Source organism: Staurois parvus, unplaced genomic scaffold (genome assembly GCF_062004578.1).
Source record: "Staurois parvus isolate SC_StPar_1 unplaced genomic scaffold, SC_StPar_1.0 ptg000152l, whole genome shotgun sequence".
Taxonomy (NCBI): Eukaryota; Metazoa; Chordata; class Amphibia; order Anura; family Ranidae; genus Staurois; species Staurois parvus.
The window spans coordinates 2324464-2345690 of record NW_028317948.1 but is presented as its reverse complement, the minus strand read 5'-3'; the positions used below and the strand labels follow the sequence as shown (position 1 = coordinate 2345690).

The window sequence follows — 21227 nt, the reverse complement described above, 5'->3', positions numbered from 1 at the left end:
CACGTTTCACACTTGGAATCCCATCCGCATGTGGTACTAGGAGCACCCCTGAGGCAACCATTAAGGGGGCACTGTTCAGCGGACTCTCTTCTTCCCCGGCCCCTGGCCAGACAAGGTAGATCAGTTCAACCCAGGAGGAACTGGGCCCTTCTGGCATTCCTGGGGGAATTACTCCCGGGCCCCAACTGCCTGTGGGCACCTCGGTTTCTGTTCCGGCCTGTATTAACCATCAGGGTCCCAATGCTTCCACCAGGGGTGTTATACAGCCAAACATACTCGTTAAGCAAGAATGATGGAGAAGCACCCACACTGGACACTGATAAGGACAGATACTACACTTGATCTTACCTGTAAATTAATTGGTTTATGTGAAAGTTATAGTGTTTGCAAATGGCGGTATATATACTGAATTTTTTTTTTATCACTTGTAATGGTGGCGATCACCAACTTATAGCGGGACTGCGGCGGGCATTCTGACACTGAGGTGAACTGACTTGGTGTCACTGACATCCCCAGTGACACCGGTACAGTGATCAGTGCTAATAAAAAGCACTGACACTGTACTAGTGGCACTAGGCAGGAAGGGGTTAACATCTGGGGCGATCAAAGGGTTAACTGTGTGATGTTTTACTATGGGGGCTGTGTGTCTGTTTCATTGTAAGCACATTGGTTTGTATGGCTCTGCTATGCAGAGCCATACAAAGCAGTGTGCAGGAGCTGACAGGATTACATACAGGTCTCTCCCCCATCGGAAATCCTTGGAGATTGCCATGTGCCGACGAGGAATCCCCGGCCGGAACCCAGTGATTAACAGCTGAGGCCGCGAATGGCAGCGTGTGCCCCCTACCCAGAACTGCAAAAATCACATATATACTGTATACACATGTGATTTTGCACACCCGTGCCACCCTGTAGCAGTATTTCTGCTATAGGGCAGCGTGGAAGTGGTTAAACCCCAATAGCTGGCTATATGCCTTGAACACGGCCCTCCACAGGCGTACAGTTATGTATGCCCCACGTGAATGAGACCTTAGTGTGAAAAATGTCTCAGGAAGCATTGTCAGTGGGTTTCTTGAATCCACACAATTTTTAAAATTATTTTTTTCTGCGTGCTGATAGGTGAGAAGTTGGTTAGGTATAAAGTTCTTATAGGCAGCTATCCATAAAGAGAACTCCAGGGGGTAAAGAACCCACTGGAAGGAAGGTATCCTTACTGTTTCATGCAGTTTAACTTATACAAAATTCTTATTTTATAAATTCTATATTAATTGCAAAATTATAAAAAATTTAAATATCATTACCCAAACAATTATTCAAATAAATATCTTATCTCTCAGGGCCCCTACAGTGGTCAAAATAGCAAATAAAAGTATGAGAGTCATATACAAAGAACTTGGAGCCTCTTCCTGCAGCCCAAAGAACAGATAGGGTATCGACATTCCAACAAGCTCATCCAGGCTAGCAGAAGAAAATCAGAAGACAGAAGGAGGAAGCACTGCACAGCAGAATCCATCCATTAAACAGAAAGGTGAAGATACAGCTTCAGCCTAAGCTCCTCCTGATTACACCCCTCTGACATGTTTCGTCCCTCCTGTGGGGCTCAATCATAGCGATCCCGCAAAAAATCATAGGGGAGTATTCAGGAAGAGCTTAGGCTGAAGCCGTATCTTCATCTTTCTGTATAGTGGCTCGATTCTGGTGTGCGGTGTTTCCTCCTTCTGTCTTCCAAAAGTATGAAAGTGCCACAGGTTTATGTAAGACCAGCAAATGTTTATTTATCTTGACAACAGGTCTGAGTATACTTATCCTACTTAGTTTGTGGCTCACAACTCCCCCTTCAACAGGGCTTGTCTACTGGCAGTTATTTTGGTAAGACCTTTGCCTTTTTCACAGTTCAGTATAGCCAAAAGACTGCCAGCCCATAAGCCATGATGAAGGGAAAGTTGTGAGTCCCTGAAATGCATTGGCTATGTCCCCAGACCTGTTGTCAAGATAAATATATTTTGCTGTACTTGATATAAACCTCCCCCATAGGAGCCACTTGTATCTTGTCCAGGCTTTACCCTAGATCTTCTCCCACAGCAAAACACACAGCATTTCCTATAGCCAGGTGCACACAACTTCCACTCGTTACTCAAATGATCAGTCTAATGCAGGCCATAGATGGGTTGAAAATCGGCCGAAAAAAAAAAATCGGCCGATTTTCGCACCATTAATTGGTAAATTGGACGGCCGTTTTTCTGGATTTTGTCAGATTTTTTTGATCAGTAAAGTTGGAAAAAAATCAGCCGATTTTGCTGATCGGCCGATTCTCACGGCAATGATGGGCAAATCGGCCGATCTTTTTACCGATAAAAAAATCTGCGCATGAGCTGTGACCTGCAAGACAAAAAGAAGAAGAGAAAAAAAATAAAAAGAAGAAGAAGAAAAAAAAGAAGAAGAGAAAGAAGAAGAAGAGGAAGAAGAAGAAGAAGAGAAAGAAGAAGAAGAGAAAGAAAAAGGAGAAGAAGAGGAAGAGGAAGAAGAAGACGAGGAAGAAGAGAAAGAAGAAGAGAGAAAAAGAAGAAGAGAAAGAAAAAGAAGAAGAGAAAGAAAAAGAAGAAGAGAAAGAGAAAGAAAAAGAGAAAGAGAAAGAAAAAGAAGAAGAGAAAGAAAAAGAAGAAGAGAAAGAAAAAGAAGAAGAGAAAGAAAAAGAAGAAGAGAAAGAAAAAGAAGAAGAAGAGAAAGAAAAAGAAGAAGAAGAGAAAGAAAAAGAAGAAGAAGAGAAAGAAAAAGAAGAAGAAGAGAAAGAAAAAGAAGAAGAAGAGAAAGAAAAAGAAGAAGAAGAGAAAGAAAAAGAAGAAGAAGAGAAAGAAGAAGAAGAAGAGAAAGAAGAAGAATTCCAGTCCTGTTATATTTGACATTAAAAAGTATTGCGGTTGCAACAATGTATCTACTTGTATCTGAAAAGAACCCCATCTGTATCCGAAATGGATATAAATAGATACAATGTTGCAACTGCAATACTTTTTAATGTCAAATATAATAGCGGGGCTCTCTGCAGGGACAGAAGTCATTAAATGCCGGCCGTAGACGGGAAGAAAATCAGCCGATTTTTTTTACTGTTGGTGGTAACGTCGGCCTATTGAACGACCGATTTTTCATTTTTTTTGTTAAAAAAACAGCCGGTTTTCTCCCCGGCTATGACCTGCATAAGAGTTGCATTTTTTGTTGTTTTTATTTTATTTTATAACTGGGATAGGAAAGGGATATAGTGGGATACACCAAATAGAACTATGCACAACTGAGGACAGCTTTCTCTAAGTAGATCTGTGCAGCAGACTGTACAAGGAATGGAACAAAGTCCCTCTGTAGAAATGCAGAACTTAGTGGACAGTTGCTCTTCTGGACACCAGCTGGTGTCCCCTCTAGCTTACACCCAGAAACTGACTATATAGGTCCCAAGGGGGTTAAACAGCACAAGGCCCAGCATCCATGTAGAACAGTCTGTACTCACAAGGCCCTTGCCACAGGTCACCTTCCTCCGTGGTACCAGACAAGACCTGTAGACATCCCCCTCAGTCAGCTGTCAGAAGCACCCTGGGTTTCAGCATCCTGGCCCATAGGTCGCCTACCTGAGACCTCCTGGAAGCATGAGCCAGGGGAGGCTGCTTCCTCTCTGGCTAGAACTCCCTTCTCAGAGGAGGAGGAAGATGAACCCAGATGTGCTCACTGAATATAAATATGAGTACCCGGCATGTTCAGGGGCACCACTCCCTGTAATTGGCTGGAACTGCTTCCATATTCTTGCTGCTGATCTGCATGGGTCACTCCTGTTCACCCAGACCCTTCATGGTCACCTGGATACAGAGGAGCCAATCACAGCAACAGCAGCATTGTGAGGCACACAGAATATCCTCATTAAACAATTGTAGCTTTTCTGTTAAACAGGAGATCACACTATACTAAACTCGACTATACACATCCTAGCAACCTACTGTATGTACCCTGTTTCCTCGAAAATAAGACCTACCCTGAATATAAGACCTAGTACAATTTTTGGGTATTGTTAAAGTATAAGACATAGTTCGAAAATAAGACCTAGTTGTGATCTTTTTTCAGCCTGAACATGGCAGAAGGCCATTGCGCCACCTCCGGGACTGGCCTTGTGCACACCAATATCTACTGTCTCTTATAAACGCAGAAGCGTGGCTTTTGTGTCTGCAAGTGACAGTCCCTCTTGTAAGTGACAGCACCATCCGCTCCCACAGAACCTCCCTACCTCTGTACTCACTGTGGGACAGGGAAGGAACAAATATCTGCGGGTGCAGTATGCAGTGTGTTTAGGGGTGGGGCATCTCGTCCTGCAGCCTAATGCATGGAAGCCGATGCCCCAGGGGGTGATCACCAACCAGTGGGGAAGAGGCGGAGCAGTGAGTGCGCTTGGTGCACTGTGTAGGAAGATAGGACCCAAAATGGGAGCTACTAGAGAGGGGCCGGCTGCTGACAATTGTGTTTTTCAAATCTAGCTAACCATATGAGGGCAGTGGAGGGGGGGGGGGGGGTGATGTGCATAGGTGAGTTGCAGTCAGGTGTTGCAGAGGTAAATTGACCGGTGAGTTGCAGACAGGGTGCATAGGTGAGCTGCGGCTGGGGGGGTGCAGAGGTGAGCTGAGTTGCTACCCACCTCTGCACCCCCCAGCCACAACTTGCCTCTGCACCCCCCAGCCACAACTTGCCTCTGCACCACCCAGGCACAGCTCACCTCTGCACCCCCCAGCCACAGCTCGCCTCTGCACCCCCCAGTCACAGCTTGCCTCTGCACCCTCCAGCCACAGCTTGCCTCTGCACCCCCCAGCCACAGCTCGCCTCTGCACCCCCCAGTCACAGCTTGCCTCTGCACCCTCCAGCCACAGCTTGCCTCTGCACTCCCCCAGGCACAGCTCACCTCTGCACACCCCAGCCACAGCTCGCCTCTGCAACCTCCAGCCACAGCTTGCCTCTGCACTCCCCCAGGTACAGCTCACCTCTGCACACCCCAGCCACAGCTCACCTCTGCACACCCCAGCCACAGCTCGCCTCTGCACCCCCCAGTCACAGCTTGCCTCTGCAACCTCCAGCCACAGCTCACCTCTGCACCCCCCCAGGCACAGCTCACCTCTGCACCCCCCCAGCCACAGCTCGCCTCTGCAACCTCCAGCCACAGCTTGCCTCTGCACTCCCCCAGCAACAGCTCACCTCTGCACTCCCCCACCCACAGCTCACCTCTGCACCCCCCAGTCACAGCTTGCCTCTGCACCCTCCAGCCACAGCTTGCCTCTGCACTCCCCCAGGCACAGCTCACCTCTGCACACCCCAGCCACAGCTCGCCTCTGCAACCTCCAGCCACAGCTTGCCTCTGCACTCCCCCAGGTACAGCTCACCTCTGCACACCCCAGCCACAGCTCACCTCTGCACACCCCAGCCACAGCTCGCCTCTGCACCCCCCAGTCACAGCTTGCCTCTGCAACCTCCAGCCACAGCTCACCTCTGCACCCCCCCAGGCACAGCTCACCTCTGCACCCCCCCAGCCACAGCTCGCCTCTGCAACCTCCAGCCACAGCTTGCCTCTGCACTCCCCCAGCCACAGCTCACCTCTGCACTCCCCCAGCCACAGCTCACCTCTGCACTCCCCCAGCCACAGCTCACCTCTGCACCCCCCAGCCACAGCTTGCCTCTGCAACCTCCAGCCACAGCTTGCCTCTGCACCCCCCCAGGTACAGCTCACCACTGCACCCCCCCAGCCACAGCTTGCCTCTGCACCCCCCAGCCACAACTTGCCTCTGCACCCCCCCAGGCACAGCTCGCCTCTGCATTCCCCCGGCCACAGCTCACCTCTGCACTCCCCCAGCCACAGCTCACCTCTGCACCCCCCAGCCACAGCTCATCTCTGCACCCCCCCCCCAGGCACAGCTCGCCTCTGCACCCCCCCCCCAGGCACAGCTCGCCTCTGCACCCCCCACCCACAGCTCACCTCTGCACCCCCCAGCCACAGCTTGCCTCTGCACCCCCCCAGGCACAGCTCACCTCTGCACCCCCCAGCCACAGCTCACCTCTGCACCCCCAGCCACAGGTCATCTTTGCATCCCCTGCCCGCAGCTCACTCCTGCACTGTGTCTGTGGCTTATCTCTGCACGCTGTCTAAAACTCACCTGTCAATTGACCTCTGCAACACCTGACTACAGCTCACATCTGTCATCAGCTGGCCCTCTCTATAGTATCCTCTTCCACAACTGCCTGAAGCTCACCTCTGCACCCCCTGTTTTTTTTTTTGAGCCAAAAAAAATATAAGACAGTGTCTTATTTTTGGGGGAAACACAGTAGGAGGGTGCTACATATACTGTTTTGAATCCAGAGAGGGAATAGCTGAGGAGAAATGTAGTGAATAGTGAGACTACTGTGATATGGCAAACATTGAGTTATATCTGATTCTAGCATAAAGTAAGCAGCACAAAAAGAATTCTGCAATTCATAGCCAGCAGCTGTTAGTGACATACATTTACTGTGGCTACTTTTGGAATGATTTACGGGTTTTGTTGTGGGTTGGTGTTTGAATGGCTTTGACTGTACATGAAAGTGATATCTGGCAACCCCTGAGCCTGTTCTTTGCATAGAGAGCCTCTGAAGGCCATGCCTTCAACTAGCACCTACCTCCCATTGGGGATCTGTTTCATCTCTGATTTTGGAAATGGTCATAACTCTATTATGAGTTCATAGTTGACACCTGTCCTTAAATGATAAGGCTGATACTTATCAATCAATTGTATTTAAATGTTAAAGAGCACTTGAAGCTAAACATAATAAATTTGTAATGGTGTTCTGTTGACATCAGCGACAGCCAAGTGCAAACTGGGTCTGGAAACATATATGAAATGTTGTTAATTATATAAATGTCTTTAAAACAAAATGCAAGGAGTACCTAGGTTTGTTTCAGTAACCATTTGCAGTAGTGCAAGTGTAGTACTACCCTAGGGGTGGACTGACAATTTGGAAACTCGGGCACTGCCCGAGGGCCCGGGATCAGTAGGGGGCCCCATGAGATGCCCCTGGTACCTTTTTCATAGGCTTTTTTGAGTTTGGGCAAGGACACAGGGGCCCCATGATCCCCTATTGCCGGGGCCCCATGAGTTGTCAGTTCACCCCTGTACTACCCCCTTAGGAGTTGCTGATGAATTGGGTCCCCCTATAGTCCTGCACAGCCAGGCATCACACATTTCTACAAAAGCTTTCATCCAGAGTCAGAAATCAATCCTTGAGCTTTGTTTTTTTGTTTGTTTTTTGAAGATTTGAACTGGGATAGGGTTAAGGGTGTACTGGATGCCCAAGGGTACTGATAAATTGAGGACAACTTCCTTGAACTCTTTACAAGCCTTCTCTGTAGCACAGTCTCTGTTGGAGAACTAGCCAACGTCTCCTTAGTGTAAGGGATTTCCGGTGAGACGGCTGGCTAATAGAAATGCGCATGCTTGCGACAATCTCCGCAGAATGGTGAACAAGCGTGCGCATGCTACACAGAAATGTGCGATCGTGCACAGACACGTGCACACGCACAGTGCATGTTGGCGCCAGACTATTTAAAGGATGCTTCTGCCTGTGCTCAGTGCTAAATGGTCTTCATCTGTTTTCCCTGTGTCCTGTTGTATTCTTGTATGATTCCCTTGTTGCTTACCCGGCTTGTTCCTGACCTGACTTTGGGTTCTGCTCCTGACTTGTTGCTAAAGTTCCAGATCCAACTCTGTTCCTGACTTCGGCTCTGCTCATGATTTGGTACTTCGCTGCCCTCCTGTTGATGACCCTGGCTATTCCTGTGACCTCGCTCCTGTCTCCAATTCCGGCTTCCTGTCTTGAGTGCCGTCTGGCTGTCTACTATGAAATAAATTATACAAATTCCTCCTGCGCTTATATGGAGTATATGGAGTGATATAGTGCAGCGCTATGAAAATATTAACCCAACATCATATCATGTAAATATAATCAACACATATAACTAATAAAAAAGTGTTACAAAATTCTATATAAATAAACTGCCACACTGTGCTCCAATATGAGTGTTCAAATACTATGTGACCTGAGGTCCTGGTAAAATTTCAGAACCTGTGCCTTATTAGCCAATCAATACGTGTATCATTACATATAAACAAACCCCTCATGGATAAAATAAATAAACTACACTTCAAGTGACCAGTGATAAAAGTGACCAAATTAACTCAAATATATGATTCTATATATTCCACTCAAAAATGAATAAAGTTCATAAATCCTCCAAATAGTGCTCCAAACAACAATAATTCATGCAGAGTGATGAAAGTGATGATTTCTGTGTTGGTGTCAGTACACTTATCCTCCGTGGCTAAAATGCCCTCTCACCTCCACTCTGTGACCCAAAAGGGCCACTAAGTCTCCAGGATCAACCCTAGCTCCTTCTCCAGCAATGGCTGGTATCCTCTGTACTCCTCCTTTGGTTCCCCTCTCAGGTAAGTGATCTGTACTCCAGACCTCTCAGGATAGGTACACCAGCTCTCCTCTCAGGATGTCCTCAATAGACGTACTACTTCAAGATCCAACACCAGTCTTGGAAGAAGAGTAATTCATGTGGCCAATCGGCGCGTCCCTCAGGCCATCCAAAAACGACCCGCGAGGAGCAACAACTTGGGCTATCCTGACGGAAGCAGACCACTAATCACGAGCACCCAAACCATCCTACCAATTTTTTCAAATGCAGTTGAAACTGAAGGAGTGCCAAAAAACATTTAAGAGGCCAGAAATATTTTATTTCTATAGTGCACAAAAGGAAAAACAGAATGCATCTAATGCATTCTGTGGACAAACAATCACAATCAATCACCCTTCAACAGTACTTTAGCAGTTATCATGGTGCCAAGTCAAGTAAAGACTCCTGGGTAAATAAATCCAAGACAGAAGAATGATCAGTGAAATATGTGTAATTATGCAAAGCAGTTGGTTCAAGTACATTTAGACTTCTCAGTTTCGGTGACCCCTGTGTCCCCCCGCCCCTCCTTTGTGGAGCCAAAGACAAAGTCCTTGGGTTCAATAAAGGACCTCTTCCTCCACTAAACTGAGGATCAATGTTCAGCGCCTCACTTCCACATTTCTTTCAGCTACAAGCTTTTCAAGGGATATTGACAACTACATCTACATACACAGTTCAAAGATGCAGTCTATGCTATACAGAATTCTTCTATAATTCACTGTATTCAAAAGAAGTAAAACAGGCATGGTAGTGATCAGGACCGGCTTAAGGGCAAGGTGACTAAGGCTGCAACCTTGGACCCCCACAATGAGAAGGCTTCATATCAGAAGGTGCCTTCTCATCAAAAGCTTGTGCTCCAATCTTCAGTTTTCTGCTTCTGAAACTATGCCAGCACTACCCCACAGTACCTTCATAGTTCCAGCACCAGCTTGATCGGGCAGAATGAAGCAACTACATAGGTAAGTAATCAGCACTGGGACATTCCTAATCTCACTGATGCCAATGATCAGAGAGTCTACCTCCAAATGACTGATTCCTGTACTCAGTGGGTTAGATTGCATGTTACATACTCTGATCCCTGTACTCTGTCTGTTAGATTATATATCACATACTCTGATCCTTGTACATTGTATGCTAGTATGTACATGACATATTCTGTGCTCTACATGTTAGCTTGTATGTTACATACTCTGATCTATACTCTCTATATACAGTACTAGCTTGTATGTTACAACCTCTGATCTGTAACCTCTATATACTAGGTTGTATATTACATCATACTCTGATTTCTACACTCTTTATACTAGGCTTTAGGTTACATATTCTGATCTCTACACTGTATGTACTAAGTTGTATATTACATACTCCAATCTCGGTGCTCTATATACTAGGTTCCAGGGGCGGACTGACCATTCGGGCACTCGGGCACTGCCCGAGGGCCCAGGGTCAGTAGGGGGCCCCACGAGATGCCCCTAGTACCTTTCATAGGCTTTTTTGGGTGTGGTTTGAGTGTGGGTGAGGACACAGGGGCCCCATGATCCCCTATTGCCTGGGGGCCCCATGAGTTGTCATTCCGCCCCTGCTAGGTTGTATATTACACACTCTGACCTGTACAATCTATATACTAGGCTGTAAGTTAAACTCTCTAAACTCTACACTCTGTATGCTAGATTGTATGTTACACTATCTAAACTCTACACTCTATATGCTAGGTTGTATGTTGCACACTCTGATCTCTACACTCTATATACTAGGTTGCATATTACATACTCTGATCTGTATACTCTAAATATTAGGTTGTATGTTACACACTGATCTGTACACTCTATATACTAGGCTGTACGTTACACACTCCAATCTCAATGCTTTATATACTAGGTTGTATGTTACACACTCTGATTTCTATACTGTATATACTAGGCTGTATGTTACACACTCTGATCTCTATACTGTATATACTAGGCTGTATGTTACACACTGATCTGTAAACTCTATATACTAGGCTGTACGTTACACACTCCAATCTCAATGCTTTATATACTAGGTTGTATGTTACACACTCTGATCTCTGTATTGTATAGACTAGGCTGTATGTTACACACTGATCTGTAAACTCTATATACTAGGCTGTACGTTACACACTCCAATCTCAATGCTTTATATACTAGGTTGTATGTTACACACTCTGATCTCTATATTGTATAGACTAGGCTGTATGTTACACACTCTGATTTCTACATTCTATATACGAGGTGGTATGTTACATACTCTGCTCACTGTGCTCTGTATCAGGGTCTCCAAACTTTCTAAGCAAAGGGCCAGTTTACTGTCCTTCAGGCTTTAGGGGGGCTGGACTGTGGCCAGAGGGAGTAATTTTTTTATAAAATATATATTTTTTAAATATATTCTTCAGATTTTTTAACATATAAAAAAGTAATTTTAACATATATTTTTACATACATTTGTAAATGCATTCCAAAAATGTAGATTTGTATTTTTAAAGACATACAGTATATTTGAAAATGTATTTTAAAAAATATTTTTTCATATATTTTATAATAAAAGCGCATTTCAACATACAGTGTATATACAGTGAGGAACAGAAGTATTTGAACACCCTGCGATTTTGCAAGTTCTCCCACTTAGAAATCATGTAGGGGTCTGAAATTCACATTGTAGGTGCATTCCCACTCTGAGAGACAGAATTAAAATTCAGAAAATCACATTGTATGATTTTTAAAGAATTTATTTGTCTTGCACTGCTGAACATAAGTATTTGAACACCTAAGAAACAGCAAGAATTCTGGCTCTCAAAGACCTGTTACTGTGCCTTTAAAAAGTCCACCTCTACTCCGCTCAATAATCTAACTTAGTAGCACCTGTCTGAGCTCTTTAAAGACACCTGTCCACCCCACAGTCAGTCAGATGCCAACTACTACCATGGGCAAGACCAAAGAGCTGTCGAAAGACACCAGAGACAAAATTGTGGACCTCCATAAGGCTGGAAAGGGCTACGGGGCAATTGCCAAGCGGCTTGGTGAAAATAGATCAACTGTTGGAGCAATTGTTAGAAAATGGAAGAGGCTAAAGACGACTGTCAGTCTCCCTTGGACTGGGTCTCCATGCAAGATCTCACCTCGTGGGGTATCACGGATGATAAGAAAGGTGAGGAATCAGCCCAGAACTACAAAGGAGGAGCTGGTCAATGACATGAAGAGAGCTGGGACCACAGTTTCAAAGGTCACTGTCGGTAGAACACTACACCGTCATGGTTTCAAATCATGCATTGCACGGAAGGTTCCCCGGCTCAAGTCATCACATGTCCAGGCCTGTCTGAAGTTTGCCAATGACCATCTGGATGATCCAGAGGAGGCATGGGAGAAAGTCATGTGGTCAGATGAGACCAAAGTAGAACTTTTTGGTCTAAATTTCACTCGTCGTGTTTGGAGGAAAAAGAAGGATGAGTTGCATCCCAAGAACACCATCCCTACTGTGAAGCATGGGGGTGGTAACATCATGCTTTGGGGGTGCTTTTTCTGCGAAGGGGACAGGACGACTGCACTGTATTAAGGAGAGGATGAATGGGGCCATTTATTGTGAGATTTTGAGCAACAACCTCCTTCCATTTTGAAGCTCCTCCAGTTTGCTCCATGTCCATTTCAGGCCCCATGTTTTACATTCACCTTAGGCTCCCCATTCACATGACCAACACCTATAAGACCCTGGAGACACTGGGTGTGACTTGCCATGTGATTTGCCATGCCATGCAACTTTCAATTCGCATGGTAAGTCACACCTTATTGTCCACAATTAAAGCGGTCATATCGGTGTGATTCTGACTTTGTTGGAGTCGCACCAATTTCTAAAGTAGCGTATAAATTACTTTAGGTGGGATTTGCATAGATATCTGTCTTGCAAGCTGCAGATGTCTGGCAAGTCGCACCTCAGGTCAGAATAGCATCTGACTTTGAAATCATGCGACTCCACTGGAAGTCGAACAATTTAAAGTCGGAACGCTGTGACCGGGGTGCAATGGCGTTTCCTTTCTATAAAGAATGTTTTTTCCCAGCCCTGTAAATATTGATGGCTGGCCACTTATTGGCTTGCTTCTCATTTATCTAAAGCACATTGCTAGCAAAGTATTATTCTTTTAAACAACAGTGCCACCTAGTGGTTGCAAGTGACATTTGTGTATACAGCAAAGGCCAAAGTGTATGGAGCTTTGAGACACACAGAGACACAGGGCCTTATACAGGTCTATACCATGAATACGGGGCCTTATACAGGTCTACACCATGAAAACTGGGCCTCATACAGGTCTGCACCATAAACACGGGGCCTCATACAGGTCAGTACCATAAACACGGGGCCTCATACAGGTCTGCCACATGAATACGGGGCCTCATACAGGTCTGCCACATGAATACGGGGCCTCATACAGGTCTGCATTATGAAAACGGGGCCTCATACAGGTCTGCATTATGAATACAGGGCCTCATACAGGTCTGCACCATAAACACGGGGCCTCATACAGGTCTACACCATAAATACGGGGCCTCATACAGGTCTGCACCATGACTACAGGGCCTTATACAGGTCTACACCATGAAAACGGGGCCTCATACAGGTCTGCACCATAAATACGGGGCCTCATACAGGTCTGCACCATGACTACGGGGCCTTATACAGGTCTACACCATGAAAACGGGGCCTCATACAGGTCTGCACCATAAATACGGGGCCTCATACAGGTCTGCACCATGAATACGGGGCCTCATACAGGTCTGCATTATGAAAACGGGGCCTCATACAGGTCTGCGCCATAAACACGGGGCCTCATACAGGTCTGCACCATGAATACGGCGCTTCATACAGGTCTGCACCATAAATACGAGGCCTCATACAGGTCTGCACCATAAATACGGGGCCTTATACAGGTCTGCACCATGAATACGGGGCCACATGCAGGTCTGCACCATGAATACGGGGCCTCATGCAGGTCTGCACCATAAATACGGGGCCTCATACAGGTCTGCACAATGAATACGGGGCCTCATACAGGTCTGCACCATAAACATGGGGCCTCATACAGGTCTGCACCATGAATACGGGGCCTCATACAGGTCTATACCGTAAACACAGGGCCTCATACAGGTCTGCACCATGAATACGGGGCCTCATACAGGTCTGCACCATAAATACGGGGCCTCATACAGGTCTGCACCATAAATACGGGGCCTCATACAGGTCTGCACCATAAATACGGGGCCACATGCAGGTCTGCACAATGAATACAGGACCTCATACAGGTCTGCACCATAAACACGGGGCCTCATACAGGTCTGCACTATGAATACGGGGCCTCATACAGGTCTATACCGTAAACACGGGGCCTCATACAGGTCTACACCATAAACACGGGGCCTCATACAGGTCTGCGCCATAAACACGGGGCCTCATACAGGTCTGCGCCATAAACACGGGGCCTCATACAGGTCTGCGCCATAAACACGGGGCTTCGTACAGGTCTGCACCATAAACACGGGGCTTCGTACAGGTCTGCTCCATAAACACGGGGCCTCCTACAGGTCTGCTCCATAAACACGGGGCCTCCTACTGGTCTGCGTCATAAACAGGAAACAGCATGTACTTGGTATAGAACGGGTGTCGGCAACCCGCGGCTCCGGAGCCGCATGCGGCTCTTTTTCACCTTTCCTGCGGCTCCGGAGCACGCTGCCTACCAGGTGACAGGCAATAAGGTCGGCAAGCCGCGGCTCTTTTAATGCAGCTCTTCTGTGTGCCGGGCGCCCGCTTGCAAACATTGGCTGTCAGGATGTAGGCGGGGCAGCGTGACGAACTCTTCTCCTCTCACAGTCCGCCCTGAAGACCAGAACGGCGCGGGAACACGGCGAGAGGAACGCGCGGAGCAAAGGTAAGTGAATTGACACAATATGGGGAATTAATTACTATAGGGGGGATGAATTACTATATGGGGGATGAATTACTATAGGGGGGATGAATTACTATAGGGGGGATGAATTGCTATGTGGGATGAATTACTATGTGGGATGAATTACTATAGGGGGGATGAATTACTATAGGAGGGATGAATTACTATATGGGGGATGAATTACTATGGGGGATGAATTACTATATGGGGATGAATTACTATGGGGGATGAATTACTATATGGGGGATGAATTACTATGGGGGATGAATTACTCTATGGGGGATGAATTACTCTATGGGGGATGAATTACTCTATGGGGGATGAATTACTATATGGGGGATGAATTACTATAGGGGGGATTAATTACTATATGGGAATTACTATAGGGGGGATGAATTACTATAGGGGGGATGAATTACTATGGGGGATGAATTACTATATGGGGGATGTATTTTCAGTTTTAAAAATGTTTCTCTCAAAATAAATTTCAATCGTGGTTTTGGCAAGATTTGTCTCAGTTGAAAAAAAAGGTTGCCCACCACTGACCTAAGGCTATGATTGTGATTATGACGATACTGTGGCCCTGATTAACCCTTTGCTTACTGGGCCCTTAAACCCCCTTCATGACCAGAGCGCTTTTTGCAATATATGCAGTGTTGGATTTGTTTTAAATGTTGCAATGGTTTTGCGGCTCCCAGTCTTTTTTTCCCTCTCGGAACGGGTCCAAGTGGCTCTTTATGTCTTAAAGGTTGCAGACCCCTGGTATAGAAAATATATTCAATAGATTTTAATCATTATATTATATCTGTTAAAAGCAGAAGACAGAATGATATTGTGAGACGGTAGCGTGGCCGAGTGGTCTAAGGCGCTGGATTTAGGCTCCAGTCATTTCGATGGCGTGGGTTCGAATCCCACCGCTGCCAGCTGTTTTGTTTCTCCCAATATTGATTTTATTTTTTTTTTTCAACAAACCTGCAGTAGTGATATTGGAGAATAGGGGAGCCATTTGTAAGAGAAGGGGTTACACATCACCTCAGCGCTGCAAAATGCCTAACAGTGCTAATACTTGTCTCTTATTTCCAGCACTGCCTTCTGCAGAGATTTCCTATTATATTCATGACTCTTCTCTAATCCTCACACAGGACAATACGGACCACCAGCATCTCCTGCAGGATATCCCTATATTAGGGGAATGTTGGTAGATTAGTACCTGCAGTACGCGTAAAACTCGGCAGAGCAGCGTGCAGCGCCCTCTAGCAGAAATACAGCGAGTTGACACCTAGTGTGCACAAATATATTTCTCACTTCCATTTCTTGAGGGTTCTGAATTTTTTACATACTGATCTGTGACGGAGAAATTCACTATCTTGTCACCATTGACACCGCTGCGATTTAAAATGGTGTGATTTGTGTGCAATTTCAGTGCAATTTCAAGTGTGATTTCTGAAGACTTTACACCCTGGTCACACCAGACACAACTTTAAAATCATGAGACTTACAGTAAAGTCGCACGATCCCAAAGTTGGGGGACCTGCCGATTTCAGGTGCGATTTGCAAGACATCTGAAGCGGATGTCTATGCAAATTGCACCAAAAGTAGTGCATGTACTACTTTAGAAATCAGTGCGGCTCCGACCAAGTTGGAACCGCACCGATATGACCGCTGTATTTGTGGACAATAGGGTGCGACTTGGCATGCGATTTGCAAATCGAATGCCAATTCGCATCCAGTGGGACCGGGACCTATTGCTACTTCTGCAGATTTCTTGCAATTTCCAATTATATTCTATGTATGTGAAGTCGCAACAAAACTGCAGAAAACGTAATGCAAGAACTACTTTAGAAAATCGCACGTGTTAATACACTGACAGTCACATTCGTTAGATGCAATTTCAGGTGCGATTTCCATTCGCAGATCGGACCAGTGTGACCAAGCAAAGCACAACAGCAGCTTTTTGTATAAAAGTTTTGGAAAATTCATTCTGTATAGAGAATGAACTTTGAGCGACAATGCTCCTACTCCTCCCTTTTCAAGTATTTTGTTTTGCAACTTTTAGGCCTCATGCAAACAGGACATGAAAATTCTCCCAGAAGCCTTCCACCTGGCAGCAGTTTTTTTGCAAAAAAAAAAATGCCTGACACTTGTAACAGTGTCTAATGCTTTTACAATTGTTTAGGTGTGTTTACAGGCATCAAGTGCTTGGGCGTTAATTCATTTAATTGGCCAGAATAATAATTCATTCTGGCCATTGACATGAATTAATGCTCAAGAGCTAAATATGCGTTTAACCACTTCCAGTCCGGACACTTTCACCCCCTTCCTGTCCAGGCCAATTTTCAGCTTTCAGTGCTATCACACTTTGAATGACAACACTGTACTCATATGAATTTTTTAGCATTTTTTTGAGACAGATAAAACTTTATTTTGGTGGTATTTATTCACCACTGGGATTTTTATTTTTGTTTGCTATATAAATGAAAAAGTTCAAACATTTTGAAAAAAAAAGTGTCTTATAAAATGTTGCAAATAAAAAATCTCTCTTCATAAATCTTGGCCAAAATGTATTCAGCTATCTTTTTAGTAAAACAAATAAATAACCCAAGTTAGTTTATAACCAAAAATTATAATTTTTCAAAAATTTTAAATACTTTTGTTTTTATTATTATTTATGTTTTGTTTTTTTTTTAACATACTATCACCCTAGCAGTATAGTGTACTACTTGTGGGGGGTGATGAAGATTTTTTTTTATTTTACACTGATTGCTTTTACACTCAAAGGCTGTAACTTCAATACTTTCTCCTTCACTCTGGCTGCATTCTTGCAGCCATTGAGAAATACTGTGAGAGCTGTGATTGGTCACAGCTTGTCACATGGTACAAGGCTGTTGTGAATAGCCTTGTACCATGTGACCTCTGTGATCATTCACAGATTCCACAAGTAGCAAGCAATGATGTCAGGAAATGACATCATTGCTTACTACTATTCATGTGATCACTGATTGGCCAATCAATTATCACATGATAGGGACCTCACACAGAGGTCCCGTACAGTGATCAGTGTTCCGCTGTGTGCTCCCAGGAAGCGCGCACAGGCAGGGAATGTGGAGGTCGTTTATAAACAGCCACCAGTTCCTGCACTGCTCCCGTCCAGCCGTTTATGTACATGGGCCGGGGGGGAAGTTGTTAAACTATGTGTGCATGAACATTAGGCTAACATGGAGGGGCGTTTGGAAGCATGAAAAAAAAAAAACGCCTGACGCCTCTAAAACTGGCAGTAAAAACTTTTTGTGTGCATGAGAACTTCAAGATAGCTGCTGACTTCTGAAATATGGCATTATCATATTTGCTGATTTTTAATAACATCTCACACCACCCTTATCTTTTTTTATCTCATGTATTAAATAGAAAGTCCTATTAAACCTATTAGAACAGATACACTAACCAAATACACCTGTGCCACCATCTGTGCAGCTGCTATCATAAAGTGTAACTAGTACACTCCAAAATCTAAAACAAAATATATTAGACTGCATTGCTATGTGAGCACCGATATCTCAATGTGGTGGTATGTATAAAAAAAAAAAAAAAAAAAAAAAAAAATATATATATATATATATATATATATATATATATATATATATCTCGAAAAATAGGTAAAAACCTCTATATGAATAAAATAATGTGCAAAAATGAATATGTGCAACTAAGCAAAAATAGTGCCCTGAGCATGATAAATAAAATTATAATACAAACAACACATGAATAATCAATACGTATTGCACAAAAAATCATATGTATAAAAATTTATTAATGCAAACAAGGTGTCCTGTGCTTTGCAAAAGTGCTTGTGTTCACCCAGGGCCGGAGCTTCCACTAGGCCAGGGGTAGGCAACCTGCGGCTCTCTAGCTGTTGTGGAACTACATTTCCCATGAGGCATTGCAACATTACAAAACTGACAGTTACAGCTATGACTTGCAGAGGCATGATGGAACTTGTAGTCCTGCAACAGTTGGAGAGCTGCAGGTTGCCTACCCCTGAAAATTAAAAATTTACTTGTGAGCCAATAAGGTGTATAATAAACAGCTTCTATCAATAAGATCGCAGGCTATCTTGCTCAACCTCATAAATGTGAGTTATCAGTGCATACAAATGAAGAAAAAACTGTATTTACATTAAATCTCTAATAGCTGCATGATCTCTTATGTGTAACCATACATGATTGTAATGCCAATCAATACCCAAACGTGTTAATAGTAAATAAATTAATTAGGAAAATATATATCAAAATTGGTGATATAAAAAAATAAATAAATAATAAAAGTCTGTACAAAATTATTCAAATTTGTGTCCTTCGATGATTAAATAAATAATCCAATTAATACATTGAAAAATATGAAAAATTAATAAAAGGTGAGATTCAATAAATATTGTGCAAAAACACAAAACAAACTTGGTGCAGAGTTCAGCAAGGATGAAATATCTGTGTGCTCTCCTTCCAATCAGCCTGAGGTGATACAGGTGAAGGTTGCAGATAGAGGGCTACTATGTAAGCCTGAATGGTCATATGGATCTCTCCCTCCTCAGATCTTCCCTTGATCCAGCCCTTTATGCATTCCTCATACGGATCATGTAAATAGAGAAAAGTGCATAGTGCTTTATCATTGATAGAAATAAACAATTTAATTTGTGCTCAGTATGCACTCACATTGATTAAAAACAATCTACACTTTGCCGCTTAAAGCGGTGAAGACCAGCCTCTCGGGTGTGCTCGCATACACTACCAGTGCTCGCCGTGTAAGGATGCGTGGTGATGTCACTGCCCCTCCCCAACACGTATCTCCACAGGGATTCGTGGCTTCGTATGGGGGATGTAGTGTCCTACATCCTAGATGCATGTGTAAGCCGTGTACCAGGGTGGGCTCCCCAGGATACAGTGAAGTCACGAACGAGGAAAGCAACCCCAACACCAGGTTTTGCCACAACAGAATTTTACTTAGATGTGGCAAATAAACACAACCAGAAATGCTGAAAACATACAATAAACTTACATACACCCAGCCCAAACGCTGAGGCATAAGGGTGCATTCCGACCCTGTATCAACTAGGCAGCGTACCTTTTGGCCTTCCATCTCGGCTTCCATAACGGGGCTGCTGGCATACAGGTCGTGTTCCTCATGCTTAGGGCTTAGCTTCTGGTGTACTGCCGCAGGACGCCCAGCTACTGCGGCAGTCAGAAGTTTAACGTCGGCTCGGACTTCATCTGTTCTGCCATGTGGCCGTACTGTCGACAAGCCCAACAGAGGGGTCCCCTTTTGACGTGCCCCCGCAGCTGAGTTATCCTGAGTGGAGTGGCGCGAGGTGCTAAGGTAATTTCCGGAGACCAGGGAGATTCTGCCTTCATCTGGAACACTTGCAGCCGAAGTTCTTTTAATTCTGTCTGCAGGGCCTGGACCACATCCTTTAAGGATTCTGAGTCTTCAGATGCAGACTGACCTCTTGTAGCATGAGTACTACTCACCATTCTCGCCGCCACAGGTATGCACTCCTCCTCTCTCTCCACGGCAGCTAAGTAGATGCTGTAGAATGTCATGTTGGGCGCCGTCCGGGTCATCTCTTGCAATTTGTCCTGTAAGAACTTGTTGGAGAACCCCACTATGAACTGGTCTCGTAGTAGCCGGTCCACCTCCCGGAAAGCTCCCATGGCCTCTGGATCTCGCCCCTGTATTTCATTTAGCGCCTCCTGTAGGGCATTGGAATACTGCATCAGGGTCTCGCCCTCTTGCTGTGGTCGGTTAAAAAAGTGGCTCCGCAGCTGCATTACTTTAGCACGCCCCCCTTGGGCTCTCTCCAGCAGGGAAAAGATTTTCTCTAGGGTGTCTCTCTCAGATTCGGGCCTTACCATTACTGTCCATCTGACGTCACCCTCTAGAGCCCCCAATGCAACCTCTGCCCACAGTTCGGACGTCAGGTTACACATTCTAACAGCACTTCACACTCTTTCAATCCAGTCCTGCAACGTCATATTTTTACCGTTAAACTTTGGCAGGTGATTCAACAGTGTCCCCACGGGAATGTAACCTACTGGTATGGGCAAGCTGCATCAGTGGTGTTGGGGCAACATGGCCTTGCACCGGCGCACCCTGAGCTGGGTCCTGGACCGGTGCCATTGGCGCCGGGGGAAGATCTCCCGCCGCATTCCCGTCCATAACGGTCGCTGTATCCTGCCGACTACGCCAAGTTGTAAACTGTGTACCGGGGTGGGCTCCCCAGGATACAGTGAAGTCACGAACAAGGAAAGCAACCCCAACACCAGCTTTTGCCACAACAGAATTTTTCTTAGATGTGGCAAATAAACACAACCACAAATGCTGGAAACATACAATAAACTTACATACACCCAGCCCAAAGGCTGAGACCCTTGTGCTGCACAGCACGGCGCCTTATGATGGATGAAGGTAGAAAGAGAAGTAATTTACCTACTGGCGGGCACAAATAAGCTGCCACACCTTACCTGTTATTACCCTAAAAGAGCAGGAATCAGTGTATGGGTGTATGGTATGGGCTAGCCTGCGGTGCAGCACAACAGCTTACAATCTTACACAAATCTACAGTATTCCCCCTCCCATAACTGGTCCTGTAGCACGTGCCTGAGTATTCCTTCTGAGCAAAACGCCAGTCTGGCTTGAGTTTGTAGGATTTTATCAGCTCTCCAATGTGAAATGTCACTTTAAGTTATGGAGCCCTTCCAATAATCAGTAACAACACTT

The 21227-nt window shown here is 45.1% G+C and overlaps 1 non-coding gene across 1 annotated transcript; it reads left to right on the top strand.

Annotated features, from left to right (window-relative positions):
* The first annotated feature begins 15300 nt into the window (after positions 1-15300).
* Positions 15301-15382, top strand: TRNAL-UAG (transfer RNA leucine (anticodon UAG)). Its single transcript has one exon. It is a non-coding gene; the product is annotated as a tRNA-Leu (tRNA).
* Positions 15383-21227: the final 5845 nt, after the last annotated feature.